The sequence below is a fragment of the Pleurodeles waltl genome, chromosome 1_2 (assembly GCF_031143425.1).
Source record: "Pleurodeles waltl isolate 20211129_DDA chromosome 1_2, aPleWal1.hap1.20221129, whole genome shotgun sequence".
Taxonomy (NCBI): Eukaryota; Metazoa; Chordata; class Amphibia; order Caudata; family Salamandridae; genus Pleurodeles; species Pleurodeles waltl.
Genome location: NC_090437.1, coordinates 335,755,004 through 335,777,557, shown reverse-complemented (window position 1 = coordinate 335,777,557; position 22,554 = coordinate 335,755,004). Strand labels below are relative to the sequence as shown.

Sequence of the window (22,554 nt, the reverse complement as noted above, 5' to 3'; positions counted from 1 at the left end):
TCTTGGAGAGCTTCCCCTCCCCACACAGCCGTCTGGCTGCTTGGCAGATGACAGTTTTTGGGGTCTCAAACTCCACTTCTTATTGTCCATTTTCAGACACCAAATGTAATTTAGGGTCTGTCTTTGATATTTTATGTTTCGGTTTGGTTTCTCTTGTAAAGCAGTCTGTCATGGCAGGGGTGTCTCCAAAGCTGATAATGCCACAACACAGGTCATGGAAGAGACTAGGTTTCACACCTGGATTTCAGCCACAGTGATAAGTTCATCAAAGGGTTAGCTCAAGGCCCCCATTCCAGCCCTACTCTTTATGATTATCTTATCAGTCCTATCTCCTTCCTGAGATGCCCCATCCTTGTGACCTCTTACTGAATCAAAGAGCACCCTTCAAATTGTATAGGGGGAGCCTGGTTCTTCCATCACCGGCTTACAGGAATGCACAAATCTGTATGGAGGAATATTTCTACCTCCTCCATGCAAACCTGAATCTCCCAGAATGAAACCCAGGTCCCTCCTTGTATTGTAGTATCCACAGGCACACTTACACTGAACCCAGTGCATGCATACTGCACTGCACAGTACTGTACCCTGCATGTACTGTACCTCTCAAAAGCACTCATCCAGCATAGGCATATAACATGCACACAATGCCCAACTCTGTATTTTTGTACTGTGGCACTCATACATCCTGTGTATGCCTATGAGTGGTACATACATCCGGCGTGTGCACTTAACATGCACTCTTCATGTATTGTATCACTCACAGGTACGCATACATGCAGCCCATGCATTTAACCTGCAGGCACTGCACAGCACTGCATCCTTCATGTATTGTACCACTCATAGGCACACATACACCCAGCATTTGCATTTAACATGCACGCACTGTGCAGTACAGCAGAATCCCTGTTTTGTAGCCTTCCCAGGCATCCATACACCCAGAGCAGATAGAATACTTCTGCGCTACACAGCACTTCACATCAAACTGATGTAGAACAAGGGTGAGTTAAGCAGCGGCACTTGAAAAATGAGTAAACCTGGAGGCCTCCCTCCAGTGATACAGGTTAAAAAGGCTCTGGTCACTCTTTTGGATCACTGCACAGTAGGCTGCCACCATATACTTGTGCTGCTTAACTCCTGGTGACGGTAGTAGGCTTCCACCACTATGAGGGAAGTGGTTTTAGGCACCCCTCCCGGTCCAACAGGACCTCAGTCCTTGAGAAAAGCCTGTGCCCTAGTGCCCGTTCATGATCTGCATTTGCCTGCTACAACAAAAATCTGCATTAACGACCCAGACATCACTACAATTGGGTACTCATGGGAGGGTGGCACGTCCGTTACCATGCAGAAGACTTTGTCCAAATACTGCTTTTCAAACAATGCAGCTCCCCCTGCCCCACCATGTTTGTGCTGACAACCTTCAAGTGGAGTGCAAGAGCTAATTTAGGTGTACTCATTGTGAAGCACATGAGTTCGCCTATGCAATAACCATTTCTCACCTACATTTTCTTTGTCTGGTCTACTGTGGAAGTAGCGTTGAGTCATGGTTTCAAAGATGATAGCCCAGTATTCAGTGATACAAGTGCAGGCACAAAATGTATGCATGCTATCATCCTGGGCCACCTCCGCTGTTTGCACAGCAAGGTACTAAACAGTCTGGTCCCTACTAGGTCATTTTTTTGATGTGTTATGCTGAATTTGAAGGGGATTGTATAAAGTTGAATCTTGCAATGAAAAGTGATATTACTGGAGTTTGTCACCCTGAAAGAACAGGATGGAACCTTCTCACTAATGTCAGCAGAATTCACTGCTTTCATTGGGCAACCCATCAATCAAGATTAAAATACCTGCAGTCCATGAAAAACCGGTAGTTAACCAAAACTGAAATATATTAAGTGGGACAGATTTCTGTTGCCAATGCTGTGGCCAGTGCAATTCAGCAAGTTTGGCAGATTTGGACATGATGGAAGAGTTTGCTTTGTGATGCATCATATGTAGTCATTATTTTATTGACAGGCACTATTATCTTATTCTCAGGAGCTAAAATGTGTTGTAGAGGGAACTTAACCTACTACTTCTAATGCTTCTCCTTAAAGAAACCAAGTACTGACTGATGGCCACAGACCATAGTACGTCTGTTGTGAACAGAAATTCCCATAAATTAATTATATCATTTAGTAGGGGTACTGCACAGATTTTAATTTTACACACTTACAAAACGTGTGAGCGCTAAATTTCCAGTAGCAGAAGTGATAACGGATCACGTTCCCTATGTCTCAAATTTAAATTCACACAGGTGCTAAAACCAAGAGGCCCATGAAATTCCTTAACACATGGGGAAATCCTTCCACCAATGGAAGGTGTAGAAATTAATGTGCCTATCCATATCGTTCCTTGGCAGACTACCTGGCAAAGATTCTTAAATTTGGACAATAAGCATTGTTACCATTTTGATAATCTATTTAGTGACCACTGTAAATAGTCCTTCTTCGGAAGATTCCTATGGAATGAGAAAGAAAAATGCAAAATTTGATACCTGATAAAACGAGAACAACATTTTCCATAAATCTATCTCTGAATTCTAATCCTTTTGGAACATGTAAATGAAGCAGTTATATCCTGGTAAACATTGTGTTACCAGAGATCCCCTTTCTTCTGATCTATATAAAATCTGGAGCGAATATTGAATCTGTTTTTTATTTGTAGATAGTGGTATTTAGTTAATTACATTCTTTACACTGATAATGTGGGAGCCAGGTTAGCATTGCTGTGATCATGTGATAACCAGGAATAACTTCAAAGGCATTAGGACTCAGAGATATATTTATGGATTATGTATATTTGCAGTTAGTTTACCTTTTTTGGGGGGTTTATCTTGTATCAAATGTTGAATTATTCTTTCTCGATCCATAGGAAACCCCCTGACGAAGGACCTCAGGAGGTCTGAAATGCATTGGGTAATTGATTCGCACTAATCACATGGGGACATTTGAAAATCACTTTGTAATGGATATATGTGGAATTCATGAAAATAAAGTTGTGGATTAAGAACTTGAATTTGTGATTATTCAATTAATCACAAATGTTTTACTCATTGAAATAAACAGCAGGGAATTTAAAGATTAAATTCAAAACCCATTAGGGTCAACAATTGGTGCTAAAGGTGGGCACTATCCTAGGACAGGAATAGTGATAATAAACATTACGGATTTGCGCCTGTGGTCTGAAAGTGACACCCTACAAGCACACCAACTTACAAGAAACTAGATTATTTGAGAAAGGAAAGGAGTGCGCTGATTTTCATAATAACTCAAATAATGCAATTGAAGCCTCCATCGGAGCCTGTGCAACCATTTCAGCATATGAGCTCTGATCTCTCACATTTGCTTAAATTCTCCCACATAAACATGTATTCCCTACTTTGATGTCTGTAACTGCGATAAAGCTTCAGCTAATTAATGTACAGTGAGACTGACCTCACCTTAGGTGCAAAAGATTCAATCTGGCTCATGCATTTGGAGCAACAGGAAAAACCCATCTCCCCCAATTTTATAAGATTAATAAGGCAGTTGACGTTACATGACAATATCCCAATTGAACCAGATCATTCCTTTGCTTCTTCAGTGTCATCACAGCCTTATTGCAAGTAAATAAAAAATCTGGACATCCCATGTATCTTGCTCCTTGGTACTAAGAACAGATGAATCTTTCTCTCCCATGTGTTGCAATGGCTCACCCAAAATACCAACCATCCGTCTCACCTCCATGGAACTCTCCCCAGCTCACACTTTACTACAGCGGATATAGGACTGCCTGCCACCCCAATTCACAAATTGACCTTCTTCCTAACAGCATTTAAAAAAAAACTATGAATTCAAAATGGAAAAAATATTCTGAATCCAGGCAGCCTAGATGATGTAAAGCAAAGAATATCTGCCCACAAACGTTATTCCTTCTTGAATCCCAAAATGCCCAGAAGCCAGCTACATTGTTAATTATATGCCCATATTGACTGCAATACTAGACTGTTTCCCCCATGGGTGAGGGAGGCTGAGTGTTCTCCTCCACCTGGCTGCACAGTTTGACCTTACACACAGGCAAGTATTAATGAACACCAAAAGTTAGCTCAGAAGGTTTGTAGGTAGGTTGTTCCTCACCATAGTTGGTGGATAACAAATTATTTCTCTTCTCTGCTGTCATTGGTGTCCAAAACACGATTGTGCCTCTCCAGCTTCTCTACTCTGCATTAGCAGTCTTAATGCACATCCTGATGGTTCTGTGCCTGTAATATCAGTCTCTCGTAGCAACAGAGTTCATCAAGTTGCCGCTTGGTCATTCCTGCTGTGATGAGATCTTTGTCCTTTGTGTCTATGACCAGGTATACTTAATTGTCCTAATACTTCCATACCTTCTTTGGAGTTGATAAGTGCAACATTTTCCCCTCAGCAATGACCTTAAGGCTGACTGGGACAGCATCCTATATTTTAATTCAAGGTCTCTGAGCTACGTTTTGGCAACATCAGAACATTTCCGCTATTTCTCTACCACCTGTGTGAATTCATGAAACTGCATAACCCTAGTATTTTCATATTCTTTGGGACCCCTAAACTATCAGCTTGTAGATTTACATAACTGTCCCTGTGGTTAAAGAACTTTGCAAGAATTTATTGGTGTTGTGCTCAAGGTTGTGGTTGTGCGGATGGCACTTTGCCCTTTCTACAGCAAATCCCCTTTGCTATCTGTTATGGTTTCATGCACTGTAATGCACTGTGTATTCACATGGGGTTCTAGAGATGGTGAGGTAATAGGTGGAATTCTGAGATGTGACATTCCATGAGGGACGGTTGGTGGAGAGCGAAGGTGGAAGAAGACAAGGAGATGTACTGGCTACCTATGGGTGGATGTTGATGTACTTAGAAGTTATGCTTTTATTGTAGGCAGATAACTTCTAAGTACATCAACATCCACCCATAGGTAGCCAGTACATCTCCTGTCGTCTTCCACCTTCGCCCTCCACCAACCCATTGGCTTGAGGAGCATATAATGCAGTACGGTGATGAGAAATTGCCAAATCCTTAAGAAAATTCCTAATTTCCAATGAAGTAAATTGCACCCCTTTATCAGTAACAACACTTTTAGGGATACCCTCACACACAAATACTTCAGTCAAAAACTCAATCACATTTTTTGTAGTGATGGAACTTACACAACTAGCAGTAACCCATTTAGAGGTGTAATCAACAAGAACGATTACAAACCTCTCACCAGGCGGTAACAACTCAAAAGGTCCAACTAAGTCTAAGCCTAATTTGACCCATGGCTCATCCGGAATAGGTAGAGGAGACAAAGAAGCAGTTCGTACCACTTTAGATTTATCATTACTAGCACATTGCACACAATCCCTAACGACTGCTTCAACTTGCTTGTCTAATCCCGGCCACCAATAGCGTTCTCTAAGACTGGCTTTGGTAAGGTTCTTACCCAAGTGTCCATCATGGGCCAAATTGATTAATTTTCCAAGCAAACCAATAGGTGGAACCAATCTATATCCCCTGTACAAATTCCCTTCTATGATGCTAAGTTCATCTTTAACACCCCAGAACGCTCCAACATCTACCAAGCATTCTCTCAAACACGGCCACCCTTGCACCACATAGTTCATCACCGTTCTACGAACAATATCCTTACTGCATTCCTCACTCCATTCCTCCGCATCAAGAGCAGTCTCTTTAATCCATGATATTGGAGTAGGCTTATCAATACCACAATCCATCACCGACATTCTAGAAAGAAAATCTGCAGGAATATTTTGTTTCCCCGGATAATACTCCAGTGAAAAATTGAAATCCAGTAAACTTTCAACCCAACGCCTAATCCTAGGTGTGGTGTTCTCATTATTCCTGCATGCAAACAATTTTACTAAAGGTCTATGGTCACTTCTGAGAGTAAATGGTAAACCCCACAGGTAAAACTTGAAATGGTTTATAGCCCAAGTGCAAGCCAGTGGTTCACGCTCTATTATAGAATAGCGTTCCTCCGCTCCCCTAAGGGAACGTGAGGCAAAAGCAACCACTCTCTCCTCTCCATCAACCAGTTGGGAGAGTACAGCACCCAGACCCTTTAGGCTGGCATCAGTAGATAAAATGGTCTTGCGTTTAACATCAAAGTGACCTAACGTAGGCATTTTGCCAATGTCTTTCTTTACTGCCTTAAATGCTTCATCACATTCTGGGGACCATTCAAATTGTACTCCTTTCTTTAAAACAATTCTCAAAGGTTGAACAACACATGCAAAGTTCCTAACAAACTTCGAGTAGTACTCTGCAAGACCAAGAAACGACCTTACATGATCTTTATTAGTAGGTGTTGGTGCAGACAAAATCGATCTGGCCAATTCTAATTTGGGTTTGATGCCATCTCCAGATATAGTGTGACCAAGAAATGAAACTGTGCTAACTCTAAACAAACATTTTTCTCTCTTCAAAGTCAAACCATTACTTTTTAGTCTTCCAAGCACAGTTCTTAGAACAACATCATGCTTAATTGTATCTTCTCCATAAACTAGTATATCATCTTGAAAGAACAAGACTGAATCAAGACCCTTGAGTACCTCTCTCATCACTCTCTGAAAACAAGCAGCAGCTGAGGCGAGCCCAAAAGGCATCCTTAGAAATCTGAACACCCCCAAAGGAGTAACGAAAGATGAACTTAGCATCATAGAAGGGAATTTGTAGAGGGGATATAGATTGGTTCCACCTATTGGTTTGCATGGAAAGTTTATCAATTTGGCCCATGATGGACACTTGGGTAAGAACCTTACCAAAGCCAGTCTTAGAGAACGCTATTGGTGGCCGGGATTAGACAAGCAAGTTGAAGCAGTCATTAGGGATTGTGTGCAATGTGCTAGTAATGATAAATTTAAAGTGGTACAAACTGCTCCTTTGTCTCCTCTACCTGTTCCGGATGAGCCATGGGTCAAATTAGGCTTAGACTTAGTTGGACCTTTTGAGTTGTTACCGCCTGGTGAGAGGTTTTTTAATTGCTCTTGTTGATTACACCTCTAAACGGGTTACTGCTAGTTGTGTAAGTTCCATCACTACAAAAAATGTGATTGAGTTTTTGACTGAAGTATTTGCGTGTGAGGGTATCCCTAAGATTGTTGTTACTGATAATGGGGTGCAATTTACTTCATTGGAAATGAGGAATTTTCTTAAGGATTTGGCAATTTCTCATCACCGTACTGCATTATATGCTCCTCAAGCCAATGGACTGGTGGAGAAGATGAATCAGTTGGTGAGAGCGAGTGCTCAAGTGGCACTTGAGCATAGATTGCCTTTGAAGGATGTACTGAGAGAAAAGTTATGGGCTCATAGGAATGCACCTAATGTTATCACAGGAATGTCTCCTTTCTGCATTTTGAAGGGCAGATTGGCAGGTTCCAAATTGAATCCTTCATGGTTGCATTCTGGATCCCAGAATTTAGAAGATGTACCTATTTTTAAATCTGTTCGGGCCAGAATAGTTGAGAACCAAAATAAGTACAAGAAGAGATTTGATGGAAGGATGTGTGTAAAACAAAGGAATTGGTCTAAAGGAGATTTGGTGTTTATTAAAAAGCCTGTTTGGTGTCATAAAGGTGTTTCTAAATTTTCTGGACCTAAGAAAATTGTGGATATAAAAATAAATGTGGTTGTGCTTGAGGATGGAGAAGTTTGCAGTATGTCTCGCTTTGCCAAGTGTCCTAATGGAAGGGAATTGAAGGACTCATTTCCTGATCCAGGTGTGTGTGAGAGAACCAATCCAGGTGTGAGTGGGAAGTTGACGCGGAGTGTGAGGAACAGAGTTTATCCAAAGCATCTCTCAGATTTTGTGAAATATTAGGAAAGTTGCATTTTGTCTAAATGATTTAGATCCTGGGAATATGTTTCTGTTCAATGTTTTTGTAATGCTTACATTGTTGTATTAATTTTCCAATCATTTTTTTTCTTATATGTATATATGTTGTATTATAGTTATCTTCTTTTACAATGTTTTCTGTTATATTTAATGGGTTGTAAGGGGGAGATGTGTTATGGTTTCATGCACTGTAATGCACTGTGTATTCACATGGGGTTCTAGAGATGGTGAGGTAATAGGTGGAATTCTGAGATGTGACATTCCATGAGGGACGGTTGGTGGAGAGCGCAGGTGGAAAAAGACAAGGAGATGTACTGGCTACCTATGGGTGGATGTTGATGTACTTAGAAGTTATCTGCCTACAATAAAAGCATTGGAAAATACATCTTGTCACTATCTTTAACTAGTCTTCGATGAAGAGGTCAATAATTTGCCACCTGATCTCAGCGGCCCCAATGAAATGGACATTTTTGCGGTGTAAACTTCCTTCTTTGTCATCAATACTTTGAAAGAGGTATCTGGAGTTTTCTAGCAGCTGATTCATACACAATTTCAGTTGTCCAGCCTTGCGAGATGCATTTTGAAGACCTATTTGTGTCATCCCTCATAGATTATAGCACCTAATTTAAATGACTTTTCTTCTTCTGCATGGTACACTGCAGGTTAGTGTCTCATCAGTGAAGGACATTCATATTGGACATCACACTGCACCAAAGTATTATTATTATTATTATTTTTTTTTTGCAGTAGAACAGTATAAATTTCTAGGGCTGACATCAGACTTCCATCTATTCCAGCAATGTGACCGCATCATTCGAATAAGCTGTGTTCACAACAAGGGATGTATCCATGCTGCAATAGAGAAATTAGGGTTAGCAGAACTTTCAGGTAATGGGCCATGACACAAGCTTTGACCTTTGTTTCAGCGGTAATAAAACAAATCTGTTTTAGAGGAGGGTTCCATAGAGTTAATTTTTCTGTTTTTGTTTCATTTTTGTTTTAGATAAATCAGTCTTTGATGTGTTTCTAGACCCTAGAATGACGGAGTCACTGGCTGAACAGTATCAAATGTAATGTGACAAATAAAGGGCATGTACACTCCTAACGTTTGCCCGAATTTCATTTGTACGGGATGCTTTCCTATTTGATAGTGAGAACATGCACCTATCGAGGTTCTATAAGAAGGGCCATGGGGTCAAATAAGTACAGCTGTGCAAACATTTTGACTACTTGTTCTTACACAGTGTAAGTGTTCCCATGATTATCACTCATGTAGAAGTTTAAGTAGGATTTGACTATTTTTTATAATTCCACTTGGGTCTTGGGCCACCTCCACTGATGGTTTACTTAATGCATGGATTGAATTGGAAGAGATCCCTGACCAGAATCTCCAAAATGCACTTCTTTTGCTCACAGCACACTTGCTTTTCTACAGGCACATGAACGCTCTCATCAGAAATGTGAGGCACATTTTTTTTTAGCACAAGTTATCCTAGATAAAGGAGCTAGTCTAGCAACCATCCTTGATGGCCAATCCATCAGGTAGTTTCATTTGCTGTAGCTGGTACTGTATGACTTTTCCTGCATAAGGGCACGCAGTGCCTTTTGTTCCAAATGCATGATTGTGTCGTCTCTTCAAAGCCTTCAAAGACACCCAAACCATATCATAATATTCACTGATGATTTTCTCTCCATAAGAAAGGTCAGCTTAGTCCGTTATTAGGGACCTTGTGGAATGTCTGTAGTTACATACCATGCCCTCGTTCATAATCGAAATCAGAGATAAGTGACTAGAAATTAGATATTTTTAACTAATAGCCAACATAAGATGCTAAAAGCAAGAAGTCAATGTGAGAGTGGTGGCTGAGACTATGTGAACAAAATATATATTCCCTACCATCTCCAGGTTTGCTCTGCTAGACCGCCTTCAAATAGATAGCAGACTGTACCTTAAACATAGGTCCCTGGGCTTCAAACTCCTAGTCTTCTTCTGAATCAAATAGTCCGTTCCAGTCCCCACCCTAACGGTATGGATGGGGACTGGAATTGGGGCTAATTGCCACACTAGATTCTGAGGGAATAAAAGATCTACATTTTCCAAGCACATCCCTTCAGTTTGATGGATATTGATATACTATTGTGGCAAACGGAAGGAACATTTCCAAAGGAGACATATTTTCAAATGAAAAACGTTCAGTATAGTCCAGAGGCCTAGACGAAACTCAGACCCTGATTATAAGGGGTAAGATTTCACTACAGTGCTAACTCTGGGTGGAATTCTGCTACTTGCAGTTCAAAGCATCTCCGGGCCCGGAATTCTCTGTTCTGAAAACTCGACAATTCTGGGTTCGAGGACATAGTCTTTGTTGCTGTTGGGGCAGATGCTGCCAGCAGCAGCATGGCTCGCCCTCTCATCCCCTTCAGCTGCAAAGGCAGGCCAGACTGTAAGGGCTATTTTGGCACCTATTTTAATATTTTAATATTATGTTAGAGATGAGGAAGTTAGTTAATTCATTTTCAATAATATATTAGGCATGTGGTGGTACTATGCAAAACTGTCCAAAGTTCATGTATGGAATGTGTTCAATGAGTGTAATCCATATGATTACCTCGTCCATGAAAATTCTGAGCCTAAAGGCATTACTCCAGAGTAATGTGTATATTGAGGGAAGGGGAGTCTCATTTATTCAGTACAGAGTAGCTGAATTGTGAAGTGTTGGATTAATAGATACTCTGAACAGGATTGCCCAGTCTGCAATGACTATGTGGAAAACTGCCGATTTAACAATACATGCTGATATGCCAATATAAAATAATGTACATTGAAGAGTTTTGCTGAGTGCATAAGGTGTTTCATTCTGACCAAACTGACTGGAGACCAATAAGTTTGTATGGATGGCAAAACACAATACACATGAAAAACAGAGTATTTCACTGAATAGAACCTGAATGTAATGTGTGAGCACGAGACCTGCAAAGGTTGTGACCTGTCCTGATATAAAGATATAAGAATGTGTGACACGACTAAAACTTTGATGCTGGACGTCACGAAAAACTGTATCAGCTTGTTTGGGGCTTGGAAAAGAAGGGTCTGTAAAAAAAAAAAAAAAAAAAGTACTGGGCCTGAATGCTTGAAATAAAGGTAGCCTGTTGGAATGTAATAGGCAGACTTATAGGAGGCAGCAAGCACGATGCAAGACTGTAACCTGGGTTAACTTTTGTCAGAAAGGTATTACATCATTTGCGACACTTCTGTGGAAGAGCTTCCCTACCAAAGCTAATGGAGGTGTTGATATAAGCATCCTGGTACTTGATGAGGCAGGAAATGCGGCGTTTTTCTGAAATAGGCCTTTGTGGTATGTAAGCTGACTAAGGTATGTAAGCTGACTAGGTTCATGTCTGCACAGGAGAAAGTTCTCAACTTCAAAAAACAGGTTAATGTTGCTTGATATGGCCAGAAATGTTGGCGAGATGCTCCAAATAAAGTGTGGTAAATGTATTTTTCTATACTGTGGACAGAAGTAGCCTCCAAGAGGATGGATACTGTTAGACAGTCAGCGGGCAAAGGGAGTGAAAGTAAGTGACAAATGAAGATTCAGTTTGTTGAATAAAAAGTGAAAGTGTAAATGTGATTAAAGTCCTGTTTAAGGCTGTGAAGAGAAACAAGAGTAAAGCGATTTCTAAAGGCAAAGTTGTATTGCCTCATTTGAGACTGGAAAGGATTGCAGGGCTAGCTAACTTCCCAGCTGTTTTCCTCTTTGCGCATGCTGTCTTCAAGTGGTGTTTCTGCTAACAGCAGATAGGTCATTTTGCAACCTTGGGAAACAGGGAAATAATGACAAGTGTATTAATTTAGCCCAAATAGATAGCGAAAGTAGATAAAGTAGTATGAAATTTGGCAGATGGAAGGAGATTAAAATTTGAAACCCCTCTTAAACCATCAGGCTGATTTGATGATTACGGAGCACCAATTAATTTCTATTTAAGTTTAAAGGGTCCTTCACCCAAAACTGATTTATGTGGTAATTGTTGTCATTAGATTTAGTGTGAGGAGCTATCCTCAACAAGTTTGTGAGATCCTAAATGCACCTATTTGAATGTGGTTAAATGAGTGAGGACTGTTCGTTTTTTTTTTCAAATTGACCTCACTTAAAGAATATCTTGTGTAAGCAATAAAACTTTCTATGCTACTCCATGTGAAGAAAGGAAAGCTTTTGATGTGAAATCCCTAGCTATTTTCTAGTCTTCTGTGTTCAGAATATATTTTTCTAAGCTCAGTGAGCAGGGACCACAGCGTGGTGGTGGTGTGCATAGTGTGTTTGTACAGTACATTATAAGTATGTGTTACAGTTCAGTTAGGGGTCACTAAGTTATGTCATCCAGGAAAATATAGTGACTGATAATAAAAAAAAATCCTAGCTCATATGAAGGAAAGTTTTGGTTCTATTAAGGACGTGGAGGTGAGGAACACGTTATTCTTTCTTTTCTTTATTCAAGTAGCAGCCACAAGACTACATCAAGAAAACTATTTGTCTCATGAACATTAGTGAAAGTAGAGAAAAAATAACAAACATCTCAACCAGCCATAACGAAATATGGTGTAATATAGACCTTTCTCCATGTTCTCTCTCTCCCTCTTTGTTTGTGCGACGATCAGCATGTGAAGACAGAACATGTATAAATAGAGGAAATAACTCATTTACCATTTCAACATTTATTCAGGAAATATTGATAACAATTAAACAATATTTAAGTGCATTCATAAGCCCAAGTAAATGATCATCAGGAACTTACAATGAAATAAGTAAAAAGACCATTACCTATAATGAAACTAGGTTAACCAAACCAAATATGATTATCGGGTGGAATTACTGATTTGCAATACACGGATGTAAATAATCCTTGCCTTTGTGTCCTTAGTAGAATTGAAACTTTCCTTCACATGAGCTAGGACATTTTTTATTCTACTTCAGGACTGAAGGCGAGGATTATGTTGGTTTAAAACTTACCACCAGTGAAGCCATATGAGTTACCGGCTTCAAGTAAAATCTTTTGAAAGTGAAATCGAAAGACCAGTCCACTGCATTAATAATATTTCCCAAGTGGGCACCCAGCCCAAATGAATTAGAGACCATGGTGCCCCTCACAGAATGTGTGCCAAAATCCTAGTATCAATCCCTACTTTCTGCATCATCCATCTGACGAACTGGCAATAGTTGACCAGGATACCTCCTTAAATGGCTGAAATTTGAGGATTTCTCCCCCACCCCCAGGGTTTTTGGTTCGTCTGTCATGCCCTCATATACTTTGATGCATCTAACTATACAAAGTTTACAATTGTCATCAAAAGAAAGATAACAGATTACCCTAGTGTCCGTCTTTGTACTTTTGGAAATGCGATAAGTGAACCATTCAAGGGTAAATACTCTACCTGTAATATCCAGAGCTCTAACATCAAACTCTGCAACAGGTGATTAAGCCATGCAACATGGCCAACTTACCAGCTAGCTCCTTCTGTGGCAAGTGCTCATTACTCTGGCAACTGCTTATTACTCTGCTGGGATAAGAAAAGGTTAAGAGCTCTGTTGACATCCCAAAGGGTTGAATAACCTGGGTTCCGGATGGATGACAACCGAATACCTCTTATCAGTTTCCTCACCAAAGGATGTTCCTCCACGGGAAGAGCCTCAATAGGCTCAAGACCAGCCACAATCGCAGATCGGAAAGAGTTTACTGACCTAAAAAAACATGATTCCAGACACCAGGTCATACAGAAAATTCAGTACCTAAATGCTAACAGATCCACTGTTAGTGGGCCCCATCTTCAGGCCCGGGTCTGAAAGATCTGTTGAGCTTCCAAATGCTCGCATCTTGTCGGTATCTAGAATTCCAATCTGCAGTTGTGTTGAAGGAACCTGGAAGATGTTCCGGTGTCACAGAGACTCGGTGGGCAAGACAGTATTCCAAAAATTGTCTGGCCAGGGCAGACAGTGCCTTAAATTTCATTGTCCCAAGACAGTTGATTTACTCCACCACCAGGACATTGTCCATTTTCAGGAGGAACCACCACTGGATCTTGTCTTTGGTCCAACAGACCACAAAGGAGCCTGCTAGCAGCTACAGGCAGCTGATGTGCAGGTTTCGTTCCTGAGACTTCCTCCTGTGGATAACTCCCCAAAGCAGGCGTCCCAGCCTTTCATGCTTCCATCTGACTCTATGATGAGATCCAGGCTGGAACCAAATACGGCTTTCCCTTTCGAGGAGTCTATGTGGGATAGCCAGCACTAGATCTCCTATTTGGCCTCTGGAGAAAGGGGAACCAATTCTGCATGGGTTAGACATCTCCTGAGGTGGACTGCCTTCAGAGAAGTTGTAAGGCTCGATAGTTAAGGGGCCCCAGAAATATCCCCTAGATAGTAGAAAATAGTAGTCCTACAATTCCCACTATCAGGAGAATCTGACTTATCTTCGTCAGATTCCCGGAGGGAAGCCTCAGAGGTCACCACAGAATCTATGACGAACCCCCAGAAAGGTAAGATTCTGTGTCTGCATGAGCTGCAATTTCTCAGCATAGATGACAAAGTCCAGAGATTCTAGAAGGGAGACTGCATGTTTTAGCTGCTGCAACAGACACCGAGGACATTAACCCATCAAGAGGATGTTGCCCAGATAGACTACTATACGGGCGCCCCTGTCCCTCAGGTGTTCCATTACTGCTTTGAGCACCTTGATCTTGATGAAGCACCAAGGTCCTGAAGCCAGGCCGTCTGAGAGGTTGTGAATTCATGCACCTGTCCTCACAACTGGAACTGGGGTAATCTGCAGTGTGGAGGAAAAATGAGGATCAAGAAATGTGTCCTTGAGATTTAGGTGCAGGATGATTTCAGGCAGGAGAAATAACTTACCATTATTATGTCCTTGGGCGGACTGCCCTCTGTGTGGACCTCTGGAACCGCGGAGGGAAGTCCCACCCCTGTAGGGGAAGAAACTGCCCAACCGCGTTATATCTTGCCATTGTGCTTTCCTAGTGCCTCGGCCTCTGAAGGAAGAGGGCTGCATTCCGAGGCGGCCAGTTGAGCACCCCCTGCCGTGACTGGCCCCAGCGAAAACCTTGGGGTTGAAGTTCTTTTTTTATGTAGGCTCGCACCTTATCAAGGTAATTTAAGGTGGGAACAAATCTATCCAATTCTTTGATGACAGGGTCTCCGAAGAGGCCCCTTTGTGCCACTGCCCCTGCTTTTGAAGAAGCCAGGGTCCCCAGTTTAGGGTCCACTTTAATCTGGATCATCGTCGCTCTGTATACTGGGCACAATTAGCATTGCCTGGGAGAATAGTAGCCTGCTGGACCCAACCTGAGAGGACATCCAGAGGAACAAGGGACCCTGATGCCTTCGCTTCCTCTGCCATATCCAGTATTTTTGTGAGGGGGCTGTCACATCCAAGAGCTTGTCCTAGCTGGAATGCCCTTCCCTTTTTAGGGTCTTGCATATACTTGCTGAGTAAAGTCGCCATTTTGGCATCACGCTCTGGGGTCAGGATGACCTTGTGCGAGGATACTCCGCCCTAAGGCAGTGATCGACTTCTTTGTCTGTGAGCTTTCTGAGCCTAACCACCATGTAGGAAGCCACTTTCATGGCCTGTACCCATTCAGAAGGCCGAGGATTGATCAAATCCTCTGGGTTCACCATGTCACCTAGTGTGCCTTGCACATCAGTATTGGTCGAGGCGGGAGGGGAGCTCTCAGAAGAGGGGCGCCAAGGCCTGGAATGCTCTCCCCCGTATCAGATTTGTGAATCATGCAGGTCAGTGTCTGTAGCAAGGTGACTCTTATGTGGTATGACTGGAGAGTCTTACCATGTAGTACTAGCACATTACCCAGTAGTTGACCTTGGGTTCACACTAGTAAACCTTAGCTCAGTCCTGGTGTTGTCAAAGAGCAGTCAGGCTGCTTAGAGGAACATGTGTAAAGCATTTCACAATACCAACATGGACGATAAGTAAATGAGGCGACTCAAAACAAATCCATATCCAAATTAGAAAAATAAACTTATTTTTTATATAAATGTAAACACCAAAACAAACTTTTTAAGTTACACACAACTGGAGTTAAGAATTTTAGAAGATTTAGAAAATATGGTATTTTCACTGTCTAAACGGTTCCCATTGAAGTCTTCAAGCTGTCATTGACGGTAGCTGGTCGTGCCAATGCTGCTTTGCTGCTCCTCTCGAGGACTCTCTTTTTAAGATGCAGAACCACAGGAGATGGGTCGTTGCCAACGTCTATCTCTATGATGGGGGCCTGCTCAGGAGTCAGTGATGTCAGAGTGGCCTCCGGTTTCCGGATTGGCGTCAACCAAACCTTGGTAGCTGCAAAGCTGGTCCATTGGTACGGGGAGTAGAGGCTTCGAAACTTGGCAGGGACCTCTCTCCCACTCTTTGGGTGCTGGACACTGAGTTTTAGACTGACTCACACAGAGCCTGTCTGGTCACAGATCTTGACTTCAGCACAGAGTTTACATCTGCAAGTTGTAGGGGACTGTAAGTCAAGGGAGTCATTCTTGGCTTCTCTGTGTCCACAGGGGTCCTTGCTGGTAATACTGAGCTTTCACCTCAGGCACACGTCTATCACACTGTTCCAGTAGTGGTCTCCTTAGGTCACTTCTGTGCCCTCTCTACGCGCTGCAGCTGGAGTCCGGGTCCTGTTGTCGGTGACGTCTTCTTTGTGCTTCTTCTTCTTTTCAAGTTAGAATCAACTTTCTTGTGCCGGGGAGTCTCTTAAAACCTAGTTTTAGGGGTGAGGGGTACAGTGGCCAATGGGCTGCTGGTCCCTGTGGCTAGCCTGCCCCTGTAGTGACCGCTTCATATGTGAGTGAGTTACTTTCCTACCCAGAATCCAATAAACCAAAGGGCTGCTAAGATGGCAGAACCCTTCCTCGGCTGTACAGACCTCCCTGCCCACCCTAAAGGTGTGGCTATCCTTTTGAGGGCGTACATCTCCTGCACAACTAATTTTCCCGCATATTGAACTGGACAGGGCACAAATGGTTTTATCCTACTCTGAGGGACAAGTAATTACTCTTCAAGGGTTGTTGAAGCCTTTGAGGCTCACTGACTTGATTAACTTTCACACTAGCCAGCCTGGAAGGGGTGAGGTGTGAATTCCTGCCTGCCCAGGCCCTTTGTCTCCATTCTGTGGGAGTGCTAGCACAACCAGCAGGAGGGCAGACTTGTGTCTATGGGAGCAGAGGCTTGAGTAAGCCCACCAAATCAGCAGAGAGCTTGTTAACTCAGTGGACACCTTCTACGGGTGCCCCCCGGGCACATGCTAGTTTATCCAGAGCATGGGCATCATTTTCAGGATTCAAAAGCAAGATGTTTGATACCAAACACTGGGAGAATCAAACTAGCCATCACTGAGCTGGACATCTGGGAACTGCCCAGAAGCCAGTCCATGTTATCCTATGGACTGCCAGTTACTCATGGTAGCATTGCATTTTAAATGCTATCATAGTACAGTGCACCCTGCCTTCCTGACTAAAGGGGGCCTACCTTAGGGGTGACTGATCCATACTATGTATGGGCAGTAATGAGACTGCTCCTAGAGGGGGCTAGTGGCGTGGGGTTTCCAGAGCAAGAGGCATCCCTAGCGAGGAAGTCCCGCTTCACCCTATCAAAGGAATCCATATCTATGAGTTGTCATGTTTGTGCTTGGCCTTTCCCGACTCAAGGATGTCTTTGAGGTAATGTGCCCACAGGGCCATCATAGTCTTCCCTCGAGAAGAGGGGTCCATTACAGCTTTCTACAAGCTGTTGTAGGGTCTTCTCATAGAGAGCTAAGACATAGGAGACAGTACTGTGGTGCATCTACCACGTCACAAAATTCACTGTTGTCCTACCTGACAATTAGGGTGGGCAATGGGGTTACCAGACTCAATCCAGTGCTAATTGGGCGGGATACAGAGAAAATTGCATTTTGTCCCTGGGATACTTAATACCCCCCCGGTATAACTGGGCAGGTCGTGGGTAAGTGTCCCTAATCAAAGGCACTTCAAAATGTCATGTGCCACTCATGGACCCAAACTGGGTGTCATAATGCACATCTACACTTGTTTTACACACTGGACAGACCATTTTGAAAGGGCTCCACACTCCCAGCCCAGCTGGATAACAGGGAGGCTCCGCAGTCGTCAGTTAACTCCTCGCTCAGACGAAGCAATAAACATGTGATCGCAGAACCAGAGAGGAGCGTGTGTCTGAGACTAGCATGAGCGCCCTCTAGCAGCTGGCGGGAAGAATCCCGTACTGTGGTCCTGCCTAGCCGAATTATCAGCTAATACTCACATAAGGAGAGGTAAACGCTCCCACATGTAAACTGCTGTTAAAGAGAAATCATTAATGCTTCATAAATTGACAATGAGTGTAATAAAAAAACAAAATAAATAACAAAAAAATGCTGGGTCCAATTAAAGACCTGAAAACCTGCCCTGATGGATGTATAGCAGCAAAGAAAGAGGGTGAGAGAACAGGGAGGAAGCACTATATCAGACTGTCATTATGATTGATTGACCTGGTTATTCTGTCTCTACTTTCCCTAGTGTTCATTGAAAAAATAGTTTTCTTGATATGTTGATGTTACTTGTGGCTGCTACTTGAGTAAAGCAAAGAAAGAACAGCATAAACCTCAACTCCGGTCCTGACATAGAATTGAAGTTTTTGATATTTAAAGGAAAATAGTAAAATACATTTAAAATTTTCATTAAAACGAAAAAAGATTACAAGGTTTTTCAGGCAGGCAATGCTGTAAAGTTTTCTCTGTGTATGTGCTTTTAAAATTACCTTAGTTGAGAATGTCTTTTAACTATCTTGTGACACTATAAAGCTTTATTGATGTTTGTTATTCATAGTTTACCGCTTGTAAGAACTCCAATTGACACATTTTCTTTATAACTATATTATTAGTTTGTTCCTGATTGGTTTAAAAAAAAATGTATCTGTGTGAAATGTTTCTAGAGGTGCATGAGGCTGGCTGCTAAGGGATGGTCTTAACATCTAACGGATGTGGGTTCTCATAGATAGGGATTTGTTGCTTCTTTTGGTGTGAATATTAAGGAAGATTATTAGACAGGTTTTTAATTGCTAAACTATTATGCTACAAGGATTTAAAGGGTAAGGGGACTTGGAACTGTGATGGCTAAAAAGCACCCTCAGTGTTGTTAGACCATCCCATCTTATAGGCAATCAATTAAGACCAGTAAGGAGGTATACTAATTAGTGCGTTAGAATCCTGGCTATTCTGTGGCAATTTGGTGATGCTGGACAACAGAAGGCTGTAAGTCTATTGTTCAAGTACACCTTTCCAGTCATTCAATAGGAGGATTTAGTGTCAAAATGATTTTCCTATTAAAAAACAGGAATTCATAACTTAATGACATCAAAAACATAATGTGTGTACATTGTAATTGAGTTCTTTATTATCTTAATTATTTTCTATTGATAATGATAATGAGCTAATTAATTTTGTCTCCTCACCCACCATGTGTCTCCAGATGTGTTCATTTATTTCCCATTCTGGGGAGAAAACTTATAAGAACTGTGTTTTTGAAGAAGGAATACCATCTGTAATTGGAGGCTCCCTGCAGTATTGCTACACCACAACTCAAATGCTTTTAATAAGTGCCCCAGTCTTTCTTGGAATGAAGGAAGCATTCTCTTCTTTCTAGCGTCAGGGAAATAAAATCAAGGAGATGGGCACTATTGGCTTGTGTTTTATGCTTACATGTCATAGTAGTTAACCTCATGGTGATAATCCATTTAGAGTTCTTAATCATAATTGTACTCTTAGTTGTTGACAATCCTTTTTCCTTCACAAAAGGCGAACGTCAATCCTTTGTTTATCTAAGGCATCACTAATTTACTTGTTAAGTAATGTAGGCTCAGGTCTAACAGTGCCTCGCTGTGTTATGATCAGCATATTCTTGTATAAGGTGGGTCACCTATTGAGGGTTGGATCAATTGCTCCTCGAGATCAAGGGATCAGTATAGAAAGAAGTCACTTGATCACCTAGCATTAAATATCGAAACCGGATGTCTTCATACTTGAATAATTATATTTTTATTGCGAGCAAATTCCTTTCAAACAGATAATTAGTCAATAATGTTTCTTCAATACAAGATCACCGTGAGAGCAGCTGACACGTGTTTCGCTCCATATCCGGCTGAAAGCTGCAGGCTTTCTCAAGGCTCGTTATATGTTTAGCAGAAATGTTCCTTAATAAAACATCCAGTAGGCATTCAAATAGTGTTATTCAAAGCATAACGCATCGTCTTTACAGCTGTTCAGTTACCGGGGATTATTCATGGGCTAAATCCAGACCAGAATAGGTCCGAATGCCTTGGAATCTGCTTGCAATAATAATACAGTTATTAAAGTATGAAGACATTCTGTTTCAATATTTAATGCTGGGTGGATCAACCGACTTTTCATCGCTAATTTACGTATTAATATTTTCAGGCATGCTTTTTTTTAAAATAGAAAATACCATCCTTTAAATGAGCAAGGTGATCTCTAAAAGTAGTATGGTGAAATATTTAGAGCATGCAGGCAGTCTTAACATTAACTCTTGTGAAGGTTACTAGAGGCACATCTTCAGAGAAATCATACCTATGTTTCCTTTATCCCTGTTTTGCTCTCTGCTAACTACCCTAATTTAGACCTTAAGTCTAATTCTCATACCATTCCTCTAAACCGCATGTATATTCTGTTGGAGGCTAGGACAGGTTCCACTGTCAAGACCTAAGTATTAAAGCGAAACATATTCTGAATCTATGTGTTGTTCAATAACATTTACCCTTTTAGAAACTAACTTTACAAGTTGCTTTCTGACTTGATGCAGTTGACCAAGATGGGGCTGAAGTATTTGCCTGGACAGATCTATTTAGCAGCTGCATCACTGCAATTAAGGTCCCATAGTTCACTGTCTTTTTTTTTTCTCCACCAATGTGGTCACGGCATTCATGAAAGCAGTATTTCAAATCTCTCTACCACTTGTTAAACAGCCTTCAGCTTGAGAGCTCAGTTCTGAGCTGGGGAGCTCTTGAAGGGTCCATTCATAGTGTGTCTTTATAGATGTTTTTCTGGAAGACTGATTTCTTGCTTGTTGTTATCTTAGCTTGATGTATAGCAGAGATTCTGACTTGTTCTGTCAAAGGAATTGTTTCAAGCTTTAGCAAAGGACAAGGTTGCTCTCAGGCTCGTGCCACATTTCATGCTGACTATAGTTCACCTCAGTTAGAAAGGAGCCCATGTCAAGGTTCATTTCACAACCTGCATCAGTGGCGGCTGAAAGTCCTCTACATTCTTTTGATTTCAATGTACATGGACAAAACTAAAGACTTCAATCAATCTGACCAGTTATGAGTCTCCTATACCATAGCCAACATTTCTCTAATCAAGGAATTTCCTGCTAGAATGCAACTTGCATCACTTTTGCATACCAGTTGAGAGACCAGTGAAAGTCAGGCTAGGGCTCCCCTTCACCAAAGGCTAGGTTATTCTTACTGACCTTGCCAAAGCAGGAACATGGATATCTACCTATACCTTCATGAAGCACTGTTGTCTCAACACCCAGTCATGATTAGAAACTGCACCAAGTATTTCAATAACTTGAGTCTCATCATGCTTTCTATTGTTATTACTCTTTGCGGTATTGCTTTTACAGTATTAATTCAACCATGTGAATCAATAATAGATAATATGTTGGATTATAAATACGTTACTTACCTTTGACTATAGTAGTCCAGGTTTGGTATTTTCCAAAGATTCACTTTCTACTGTTCACCATCCCTTATGAGACACTAAAGATTATATTGTTTTTTACTAAAGCAATATGAGCAATGGAAGCTTTAGAGGGGAACATAGCTCAATGTCCTTTCACCTCATTGTCCACAGTTTAGGTTATCAATTGACCAGGGGAGAATACCTAATGTGCATAGATGAAGCAATGTTAAATATGTGTATGTGAACACTGCTCCTTAAACACTGTTTACAAGGGATTCCCAGCCTAACTAGAGGGAAATAATTCAAGCATGCAAGTCTATAAAATATACTAAAATTGAAGAACTTAAGTTATAAGAACGTAACATTTCTTCAAAGAACACAAGAGTAAATCACAAAAGATGAAGATCTAAATCCGCCAAGGAGTGTCAGTGCACAACATGGCTGTTAAGTATGATGTTTTTGCTTTTCAAGGACAGACACTTTTGAAGTCCAGGGACCTCTCTTTTGCATAGAGTGCGTTGTCCTTCCAGAAATGTGGGATGGCCAAGCATCAAAATAGTCCAAAGATGCGAATGTCCTAAATATGTTGTTAGTCTGTCTCAGGAGCTTAGCATTGCAGTTAATAAGAGTGGTTCTATTATGTTGGGATTGTTGCCATTGACTGGAGTTCATGGGTCAACCCCATTACATTTGGTTGAGTATCCTTGGCGGACATGAGAAATATTTATGTGAATGGGGCTTATTGGTGTCCCATTGACAGACACTTTTTTTACTGTGTGAGGTTTACCTGGAAATGGGAGTTTACCTTTCCTGAAGGGTAGCATTCCTTGGGGCAACACAATGCATGCTTATTTATCTGGGGGGTCTCTTGGTGCCCTTTTGTG

At 41.5% G+C, this 22,554-nt stretch overlaps 1 protein-coding gene across 2 annotated transcripts in view; it reads left to right on the top strand.

Moving 5' to 3' along the window:
• DENND4C (DENN domain containing 4C) overlaps nucleotides 1-22,554 on the top strand; it is a 1,359,979-nt gene that overhangs the window by 954,650 nt on the left and 382,775 nt on the right. The gene's annotated exons all lie outside the window — the stretch shown is intronic.